General features: G+C 36.1%; 1 long non-coding RNA gene and 1 other non-coding gene across 7 annotated transcripts in view; one reads left to right on the top strand and one right to left on the bottom strand.

The window, feature by feature from the left end:
- LOC144365040 (uncharacterized) overlaps positions 1 to 11,768 on the top strand; it is a 268,642-nt gene that overhangs the window by 103,341 nt on the left and 153,533 nt on the right. The window lies entirely within an intron of this gene.
- On the bottom strand, positions 83 to 218 carry LOC120888772 (small nucleolar RNA SNORA42/SNORA80 family). Its single transcript, XR_005732459.2, has one exon. It is a non-coding gene; the product is annotated as a small nucleolar RNA SNORA42/SNORA80 family (small nucleolar RNA).

Raw genomic sequence — 11,768 nt, 5'->3', positions numbered from 1 at the left:
TTCTAACAATATTTTTCCCAGACAAGAGATTATCAAAATAATACAGTCACTTTAAAATATGATTTTTTTCCTTTTTATCTTCCACTGTACAATCCTCTTCAGTGCCAGAAGTCTGCAGGCACAGAGGCCAGGCAATGGTTTAGGGACACAGTTTACTCCGGCATGGGACACTATGAGAGACCCAGGAGGATGGGCCTGCCATAAATCCAAACTCTTACATAAATATCAAAAATCTCAAATCTGGTTTCAAATCATGTCATGCATTAGAAATAATCATTTCATATGTGCTCCAGAATATTTATTTATTTTTCAAAGAAAGCATGGATGAAATTTTTAACTGAAAATTAAATAAATTCTATCAAATAGTATAGATGACAAATACATATATGGTAAAACAAGCTATTTCCATACTTTATTTGGTATTCCACTTTAAGCATTGCTACTTAAAGAGAACACATACACCCTCAGCAGTGATATCTGATCAATATTCTTAAATTTGAGATATAAGCACTCAACACGTTTTAAAACATGTAAAATAAAGTCTTTATATTTTCAAATGAGTTCTGCAAAGGAAGCAGGTGCTGTGTATGAACATATATAGCATATACCTGGCTCTTAGGGTATATTGAATTTTTAGGATGGCTTTCTGAAATGGCTTTGTGTAATTTTAATGATCTTGTTAATACAACATTTTTTTTTAAAAAAAGACAACAACAAATTTCAACAAAATATCCAATCTTTAAACTTTAAGTCAAAAGCTATACACATGGAAGACTGAAAAATAACCAGCTTTAAAATCCTGTCCTTTCAACAATACAACTGCACTCTCAAATATGCTTTGTTGTTTTCTTTTAATTCACTAAAATTAATCTTATAGATGTAGATGCCAGATTTGCATTAATTAAAACTCTACTGTAGAAGCCAGGCTTAATTGCAATCAAATTTGCTTAATTATGCATGGCGAGAGATTCCCAAACGAGAAAGGTTTTAGTAAGGATTTTGGTTTTTTGCATTGACAAAATAAATTGAAATTGTCATTTTTTGTGTTTTATGTAACACTTGTAAATAATTTGTGGAGCACCTTAAGTCTTCTATGTAAAGCAATGTTATTGCTTAAGTAATTATAACAATCTGCATTTTTCATTGTTAATTGTGGGTGTCAGACTCATTAATTTTAATTTACAGACTGTAATGAAATTAAGAAAATTTTGTGCTGATCTGCTGAAACTTGTCTTACAGGAAGTTGTTTAATACAACTAAAGTTTGAAAAAGTCAAGCCTCATTTTTGCAATTTGTGTTTTAACCAATACAATCATTCTACAGCAGTTTTTTAGTAAAATTTCCCTTCAATACAGGAACATGTAAACCATATGACAAATTCTTGATTGTAAAAATCCCTTGATGTTTCACAAATAGCAACAATTAAACCTAATTTTATATTTAATTTAGAATTATACTTTCTAGTTAAAGAAAACCTACAAACATTAGGAATATAGTTTAATTTTTATTTTTATTTTATTTCTATAAGAGATCCTGTGATTGAGGAAGAGAATGTTTTCACTGAAAAGATAAATATAACAAAAATCAATTTTATCATTCTCAGATCAATGGATTATCAGTGAATTATTTAACTCACATTTCAATGTAGATTACCCACATTTTATTTTGTCTAAAATATCTGTGTTATAGTGTCAAATACCACATGTAAGTAGTCTTGCTTTTTTTTTAAATTTGAAGTTTAAACTAACTGATTCATTTGGAAATTAGTAAAGCACACAATTTACATAAAGAAAGTTAATGACAAAGAACAATACTAAATCTTTTTATTTTTATGTTAAGACACTGCATTTTGTTCTTGAAGCCTGTTTAAACTTTAAGTGGTATAATTATTAATATAAAAATATAATGGCAATAGAAAGTATCTTTCATGCTTATTTAGTACCAAGTCAACTCAGGGAAATTAGCAAAAGAGTCTTCACCTCAATTATTATTCATCTAATTAAAAATTCCAAAACAATTACTATAATTCTACTTAAAACCAAGCATGAAAGTTTGATGGTTGAAAACACAATTGTTGAATGTCTCATGAAGAAAAAGACAAAGCAAAGATTATTCCATAATTAATGCTAACCTTTAATTACTAGTCTTTTTAAATCGAATTACTCTGAAGAGGTAAGAAATCACCAGGAGCATCTAGACAGGGCATTTCTACATGTCACACTTTCCACAAGGTATTGGTGGTAGGTCAGATTCCTTATAAAAGACATGATAGAAATAAGAAATGCCAAGATATCAAATAAATTGAAGACAAGCACCTAAAGGAATTTCCCCATAATTCTTAAGCAATGAGAAGATAATGGGATTCAATGTTTAACAAATTGACAGGAAAAATTCAGAACACTTTTCCTCCAAGACTGAAAATTGAAAATGACTTCTGTTAGCCTCCAAATGTGTTCATTTTTTATTTCTTCAAAAGAACATTTGACCACTCTTCTGTATTTTTTTCCTATTCTTAATTCTAATCCATTTTCATCCTTCTCTGGAAACCATTTGACTCTATTGTTCCAAACAAATTTTTCTATGACTTTTCATGCCTGTCCTTAGGATATTATAAAGGGGTTCCTTTACTGAAATGCATTTATAATACCCTGTGGATATTTAAAATTTACTATTCTATCATTTTTTAAGCCAAGGCATAGTTATATACAAATCCATTAACAGAACTTGTTTTCCAATGCTCCTTATTCTTTAAAATAATTTTCTCTCTTAATTCTACAATTGTCCCTATTCATACTTAAACCTTCATTTTAATTTGCTCTCTCCTTAGAAAATTTGCACTCTTTGTTGCTAATTTCTAACTATTCTTTCCAGGCATATTTTTGCTGTTTTTTGTCCCTCTTTGTTGCCCATCTCCTCTATTCCATTCTCTGTCCCCATTTCATCCTGTCCTCTCTGCCCCTGGTTTCACCCAGAGACGCTATTATGGTGATTGATTTACACAGTGCAGAACATACCATAGGTATCATATTGCTATACAACATACACATCCCATACAACAATAAATCTAAAAATAACTAGCAAAAGGAGACGTTTAAGTTGAGAGTTAAAAGTGCTAACAGGGTCAACTGGTACAGTCATTGTGTGGATGGTGGTTTCACTGCCTTGGAGACAAATGGGCAAGAGCCAATGGAGCTGGGCACTCGTGATGAAATCAGTAATAAATCAGACACAGAGTATAAGCATGAATCAAATTACTGTACTCAAATAGGAGCTAGGCACAGACTTGAAAGGAAAATATGTCATTTCCTTCCCTTCTCCACCATCTCGTTTCCATCTATTTTTAAATCTCTCTTGCCTGATACCTGTCTTCCTTATTCCCTGCCTGATTGTGAAGTTTCTCTTATTCTATAATTTTCTACAAAAGCAGGGTTCATACTAATCCTGAAAAGCTTATGCTTCTTAATAAATATAAAGTAAGGTGTTAAAGACAGACCTCAGTTCCTTAAAGAATCAGAATAACATCTGTATCTCTTAAGAAGGGAAACCCCACTCACAATTCAAAAATGAACAGGCGCAACGTCCCCAGCATAATTTGTAATCTTCCCCTGGACTCATCAGAGCACTCTTTCACCTTCGAGAAGACGTCGCTTTGTTGTCACCGTTCTTCCCGGTTCCTAGACTCACATTATTTCAATTGTTCTTTCAATCATTCAGTAACCACCCTCCACTTGGGTGTAGCCACAAGTACCTCCGTGTTAAACCACTTGTGAGACATATTAAGCACAACCTCAAACAATGCAGAGAAATATTGATTTGTGGAAAACAATGGCACCAGACAGAATGAACTAGCTGTTCTCTTAAATGGGTCACCCATTTAAGGCCAATATCAAAGTTAGCTCCAGAGAAGAGGTAAAGAAATAAATAGACTTTTCCAACTTCTTAACTGTTCTTTAAGGACTTAATCTTTTTTTTATAAATTCTGGAAAAAATTCAAACATAGTAAAAAAAAGTAAAGAGAATCATAAAATGAGTCCCGTAGATCTATCAAGAAGACAGAAGCATGTAGAAGCACAGAGGACACATATAGGACATGTTCAATTGCTTACCAGTCTCCCCAGGATTATATCACAGGTCTATCTTTATATCTACACATAGACCCCAATGTACAGGAATCAAGTATTATCTTCTCCATTTAAAAAGAGCCCTTTATGGAAGGCTGAGGCAGGAGGATCGCAAGTTGAAAGCCAGCCTCAACAACTTAATGAGGCCCTAAGCAGCTGAGCAAGACCCTGTCTCTAAATACAATATTAAAAAGGACTGGGGATGTGGCTCAATGGTTAAATGCCTTTGGGTTCAATCCTGTGGGGTAGGGGGAAGCCCTTTACCACTCAAATATCAGTAAAAGTTTATTACATGTCATGTCATTTCAATTGATAAAAAGAATTTGTCAACTGTCTGCTCTGTATAAAGAACTAAGCTGGCCAAGATGAGGAGACTATAGAAAGTTGAACTGCTCCTTAAAGCCTGTTAACCATATTCCTTTATCAGTACCATACCCGCCGTGGCTTTCACATCTATCTGCTGCCTTTCTTTTGGAATCCACCCTTTAGCAGAAATTAATCTACAATTCTTGGTTTTCTCTGTTTTGAACAGCACAGTTGTTGCATATCTATGAACTTTCCAGTCTTCGAAATTTAGTTTCATGCTGGGCTCAGTGGCGCATGCCTGTAATCCCAGCAGCTGAGGCAGGAGGATCACAGGTTTAAAGCCAGCCTCAGCAATTTAGCCAGGCCCTAAGCGACTTAGTAAGATCCTGCCTCAAAATTAAAAAATTAAATGGGCTGGGGATGTGGCTCAGTGGCTAAGTGCCCCTGGGTTCAATCCCTGGTACAAAAAAGAAAAAAATAATTAGGTTTTCTTCCACACTGTGTGCTTTGTTTATGTTTGCTGTTGTTGTTGTTGTTGTTGTTGTTATTCTTACAGGATTCTAACACTTTTATTCCTTAATTTTTATTTTAGCCAATTTCCACAATAAACAGATATGCCTGAAAACTAATCTTTTAGGCCCCCACTTTAATGTTCAAGCCAATTCTATCTGAGGATCAATACTTAAAATTGGCAGCATCATCTATATGATAATGGTAGGATTCCGTCTGGTGAAGTGGAAAGGACAGGAAAAAAAATAGAGAAGAGGCCTAAGAAAGTGTTGCTTATCTGTATTACCTCCCATTTTTTATGTTTGATTTTTTTCTCTATGTTAGCAAAGCCTTATTCCCAATACTGTCTCCATGTTTTCATGAATAGTACATAAGGGATTAGTGGAGAGGTGGGAGCAAAGAGGAATCACAACTACTATCCATCCCCTATGTAGTTTCTAAAATGCTCTGGGAAATGTCATCTAGTTCCCCTTTTACAATATTGATAATCAACATTTTTTCTACAACATTTGTCTCAGAAGTATGTAAAGTAGGAACTATATGTGGGTGGGTGATATAAGCTATCCACCGCTGGAGGAGGACAGTATCTTAACAGTGCAAGCTGAGAATGACCAATGAATACATTCAGAGCGTTTGGGACCCTGGAGTGGTGTACAGTGATCATTTTTCCTCACATTTTGGTCTAGCTGTATCCTACCTAGTTGATTGGTTTGCAAGCTATAGAAACCTACACTGAATAATTTGAGTTTTTAAAAACTTTTAAATCAACAATTAAAATTCTATGTTTTATGGCATATAACACAATATTTTGATATATGAACACACTGTGGAATGGCTACTTAACATAGGTATTATTTTGTTAATTATTTGTTTGGAGGTAAGATTACAAAATCTACCCCCAGCAATTTCCAAGTATACTAGTATTAATTATGGCCACCATGATATCTAATAGAGCCCGCAAAACTTATTCCTTCCAATTCTTATTCTGCCTACTGAAATTTCATTTCCTTGGACCAAAAGGGACTGGGAATGTGAAATTTTATGTCCTTGGACCAAAAAGAACTCTGATCCCCCCTCCACCACCCTCAGCCTCTTTACTTTCTAGTTCTGGGAGTTTGATGTTCTTAGATTTCAACTATAATTAAGATCCTTCAGTGCGCGACTTTGGGTCTTGGCTTAATTCACTTAGAATAAGACCCTCTGGGTGCATATCTCTCCCCCCTTAATGCTGTATTCAAGCTCAGTGGCTTTAAATACCATTAACAAGCAGACAAATTTCAAATGCATTTTTTTAGCCTAATGTTTCCACTGAAACCCAGTTCCCTTTGTTCAACACTAAGGCAATTCTCAAACCTAACTTTTCAGGATTTAAACTCCAAATTTTTCTCTGCAACCTGCCCCGTCTAGATCTCAATAGACTCATGTTCAACTTCTCTTTTCTCACACCTACATTTCTCCAGCAGCAAATCCTATAGGCACTACTTTCAAAAAATCCATTCAGGATCTGGCCACTTCTCAAACCTTCTGTGCTCCCATCCTGATTGGAGTTGCCATTTAAAGACTCTCCTCTGGATGATTGCTATAACCTCCTAAATTTTTCAGGGATTCTGTCATTGGCTCACAGCAGCCTATAATTTGCACAGTAACAATAGAATGGTCCTTTAAAAAAGTCAAGTTATATCACTTCCTGATGAAATGCCTCTAAGATGACCATCTTGCTCAGAATAAAAGCCAAATTTTCTTTTTTTCTTTTTTTTTTAAAGAGAGAGAATTTTTAATATTTATTTTTTAGTTTTCGGCGGACACAACATCTTTGTTTGTATGTGGTGCTGAGGATGGAACCTGGGCCGCACGCATGCCAGGCGAGCGCTCTACCGCTTGAGCCACATCCCCAGCCCCAAAAGCCAAATTTTCATAATGGCGTCTTTGGACCTTACACAGTCTGGCCTCTGATAACTCTCCAGGCTCTACCTCCTCATGCTCTCCCCTTATATAGTACGAGTCTGTCTCATCGACCTCTTTGCTGTTACTTTAGCAAGTGCCTTCTTGGGAACTTTGCACCTTCTGTTCCCTTTCCCATGATGCTCTTCCCCAGACAAGCACAGCTCATTGTGTCACCTGTCTCAGGGCATTATTCAAACACTACTTTCTCAGTAGGGATTTCTTAAACTACTTTATTTAAAAGTGTCCTCTCACCTAAGCCAACCATTAAATATTCCTTAGCCTCCTTTCTATTTTTATACCACTTATTGCCACTTAAGGCAACATACATTTTATTTATATATTTTTTCACTTTCTCTTCCCAAAATGTAAACTTTATTAGGGAACAGATTTGTTTGTTTACTGTCTTATTGTTAGTACATTAAATATTCTTGCTCTCAAATTTTAGGATGGTTTCAATGACATGAACTCAGTCTATAAATCATATGATTTAAAAGTCAGGTAAATATTTACATATCATCTTCCTGGTTGCTCTTTTTTGGAAATAACCTTGTTAAGACTGAACATTGGCACCTTCCAGTCTTGGTGGTTGTGGCCACTAGAACAAACTACCACAAAGTTGGTAGCTTAAAAATCACACAAACTTGTTTTCTCAAAGCTCTAGAAGCCAACATTCCTAAATAACTATCACTGAACAGAAATCTAGAGCCTTTTTCTTGTTTTTTTTTCTCTGTGTTCAAATCTCCCTTTGACCCCAACTTATAAGGATGCACATGGTTGCATTAGAAATCTACCCTGATCATACAGAGCAATTTCCCCATCTCCACATCCTTGACTTAACCACATCGTCAGAGACCTTATTTTAATGTAAGGTGACACTCATGGATGGATTCCAGGGATCAGAATGTATGTATTTGGGAATGAATAATTTTTCAATATCCTACTATGTTCAAAAGAGTTGACATCATAGTTTTCCATTCATAATTTCAGAGAAATCTGTATTTGTCAAAGTAACCCAGATTATGATGTGGCAACAATAACAGAACAACCCCAAAATCTCAGTGACTTGGGATATGAGTGTTTGTCTCCCACTTATACCATGGTCCAGTGTGGGGTGGATTCTGTTCCACCTCATCCTTCAAGGATCAGACACGTTCTGTCATGGAACTAGTCTCCATTGTTTCTGGGCATTGTTCTAGTCTATTGGGGGACAAGGAATAAGACAAGAATCACACACGTGTGGCTGCGAGAACACTAGCAGTCCCTCCTACAGCATCTTTGGGCACTTTTTCCATCCTTTATGTGGAGACTGTACTATTTTCAAAGTACTTGTTAGGCCAATCTGGGTTGCCCCAGCCTTTGACATTCCCCCTGGGAATAAGATTAGACACTGTCACTCTCTAAGCATGACCATTGTAACTTGGTTTGACCATTGAAAGGTAAGCAAAAGTGACAACTCTGGCCCTGGCCAGAACCCAGGCATGTATCCACTCCTAGAGTGGACATTGTTCAGAAGGCTTAACAATCAATGTCTGTCTATCTGAATGGTCAGGAAGAAGAGAAGAACACAAATGCTGTGATCCCAGCATGCCTTACAGCATCAATAAGTCATTTTGATCTACTTCCTTTCTCAATGTGGGAGACTAGATTATGTGCAAAATAGAGTATTTGATACATCTCCCTTCCTTTTTTTTTATTGTTGGTTGTTCAAAACATTACATAGTTCTTGATATATCATATTTCACATTTTGATTCAAGTGGGTTATGAACTCCCATTTTACCCCGTATACAGCTTGCAGAATCACATCAGTTACACTTCCATTGATTTATATATTGATAACATATACTCATATACTCATGTCTGTTGTATTCTGCTGCCTTTCCTATCCTCTACTATCCCCCCTCCCCTCCCCTCCCCTCCTCCCTTCCTTTTAACTTCCCAATTTCAGAGAAGATTATACATCTTCTTTCTATTGAATTCAAGAATGGTTATGTAAAAATGTGGGTGTGTAACCAATGTGATTCTGCAATCTGCATTTGGGGTAAAAATTGGGAGTTCATAATCCACTTCAATCTAATGTATGAAATATGATATGTCAAGAGCTTTGTATTATTGTGAACAACCAATAAAAAATAAATAAATTAAAAAAAAAGAATGGTTATGTAGATTTCCTCAGCCAATGAAATCTAAGCAGATGCTACACGTGTCATTTGGGGATATAGCACATGATTCAGCCATCTCTCTGTTCCCTCTGCCAGGAGACAAGCAATGTGGCAGATAAAGTCTGCTCTACTTCACAGGTCCTTCAATTCAGAGAGCATGGAGCAGAACTATAGCAAACCCCCATAGACATATTATGTGTTTTAAAAATAAGCCTGTTAGGCTGGGCATTGTGGTGCACACCTGTAATCCCAGAGGCTTCAGGAGCTGAGGCAGGAGGATCACAAGTTCAAAACCAGCCTCAGCAAAAGCAAGGTGCTAAGCAACTCAGTGAGACCCTGTCTCTAAATAAAATACAAAATAGGACTGGGGATGTGGCTCAGTGGTCGAGTGCTCCTGAGTTCAATCTCTGGAACCAAAAAGAAAGAAAGAAACCTCTGAGGGTTGGGAATATGTCTCAGTGGTAGAGCTCTTGCCTAGCATGCACAAGGTTCTGGATTCAAAGCCCAACACCAAGAAAGAAATTAGCTTTCAATGCTATAAATTGCCGCAGTCTGGCTGGGCACAAGATCACGAGCCACTCACAGCTTTGTAGATTCAAACAGCAATTCTTTATTCCCGAACTCACACCGACCCTCTACAAACACGTTCTGGGAAAATCCAAATTCTGTCGCACAATTCACGTACTCCACCAGGCTTTTTATCCTATTCCCAGCAGGAATAACCTTAAACCTGGAACTGCCCTAAACCCAGATTGTCTTAAACCAGGAATGCCCTAATCCCAAGGAGCAGGATACTTCCTAAAACCTGCAGGATACACCCTAAACCTGGATCCACCCTGGTCCTTGAGCAGGGTCACCTTTCTCAAACACACATGCAATGTCACAGCGAATGTCCAAGGCAAGTCCATTTCCACGAGTCCTTCCTCTAAGCAACATAGGGTACACTGGCAAGGAAATTTCAATGCATCATTCCTACTTGGCAATGGCCCTCAGCAATAAATCACTCAAACATGGAGAACTTTTTAAAATAGATCATGAACTGGGAAATATATTCCATTATTTTTCACAATTTATCAATGGTTAATTGTTGAACTGAAGATGAGCTAAACTCAAAAAAAAAAAGCTAGATTTTCTTAGAATTGTCTCAATTCACCACCTTAACTTCCTAACTGTATCCACCTTTCTATTCACTTTTCCATTCTTCTTTCTTGAAAGTTTTTCCTTATTTTTGTCACCTATTTTTCCATCTCCTTCTTTGCCCTGATAAATCACTAAAAATGTTTTCTGATGTGGAATAATTTAAGTATTTTAATACACTGATTCTACAGTATATTGAAGTTAACTCATATCAGCCCAGTTATCAGTTTTTACTGTGAATTTTTCAGGGATGTTGTCAGTGATTGTTAAACACAGTCATTATTAAAAAGTGAAGTTAAATACATTTATAATTAAATAAATTATATTTCAAAGGAAGATAATAAATGCTCAAACTCATCTCTTTTTCATATTTTCACGAGACTCTAACTTTACCAATTCTCTTAGATTATTGGTCTATTATATCTGATAGAAACGGTACATAATAATATGCTACTGTACATGTCTTTTAAACTTTTTGTGTTAGTCAGCTTTGCATCGCTGTGACAAAATACCTTAGAAAATCAACTATAAAAAAGGAAAGATTTATTTTGGCTCATGGTTCGGAGATTTCATCTAGAGTCAGATAGTTCTTTGGGGCCTTACAAAGCAAAGCATTAGGTAATGAGTGCATGATAGAGCAAAGCTGCCCACATAGCAGGAATAGAAGGGAAAGGGGTCAGCATGTACCCTTCAATGGCACACCTCCAATAAACCACTTTCTCCAACTAGGCCTTACTACCTAAAGTTTCCACCACTTCTCAATAGTTCTTTAAGTTAAAATCCATAAATGTATTAATCCATTTTTAAGTCAAAGTCTTTATTATCTAATCACTTCCTAAATGTCTTACGTTGTAACACTGCTGCTTTGGGGACCAAGCACATGAGCTTTTTTGGGAGACATTAAAGGTCTAAACCATTGCTATGGTGCTCTCTACATTTAATTATTTCACAATAGTGGCTTGAAAGCAGATATGATGGGAATATTTACATCACAGAAATCAATACACTTTACACATCAGAGCTTTTGTTTGTTTTTACCAGCTCCACACTCCTAAAAATACATACTATAAAATGTTGCATAAATTTTAAGTCTAAAACAAACAAGGGACAGTTTTTAGAGAAGTACATTCTCTCAGTTTTCAGGACATACTTTCTACATCTCTAGTAATATATTGTCTGAATAGTCCTTTTCTCTTTCAAAAATATGTCTGACCATGTGTGGTGGCACACATCTGGAATCCCAGTGGCTCAGGAGGCTGAGGCAGGAGGATGGTGGGTTCAAAGACAGCCTCAGCAAGAGCAAGGCACTAAGCAACTCAGTGAGACCCTGTGTCTAAATAAAATACAAAATAAGGATGGTGATGTGGCTTAGTGGTTGAGTGTTCCTGAGTTCAATCCCCAGTACCACTATATATAATATATATGTATGTACACACACACATACACACACACACACACACACACACACACACACACACACATATATATATATATATATATATATATATATATATATATATATATATGACTTTATTGGGAATGCTCTGATCTAAGGATTAAACAATGGGAATTAAATATGTCAGAAGGAAT

This window comes from Ictidomys tridecemlineatus, chromosome 6, assembly GCF_052094955.1.
Source record: "Ictidomys tridecemlineatus isolate mIctTri1 chromosome 6, mIctTri1.hap1, whole genome shotgun sequence".
NCBI classification, from domain to species: domain Eukaryota; kingdom Metazoa; phylum Chordata; class Mammalia; order Rodentia; family Sciuridae; genus Ictidomys; species Ictidomys tridecemlineatus.
Note: the sequence above shows the minus strand (reverse complement) of the source record. Positions and strands in the feature narration are given on the sequence as shown.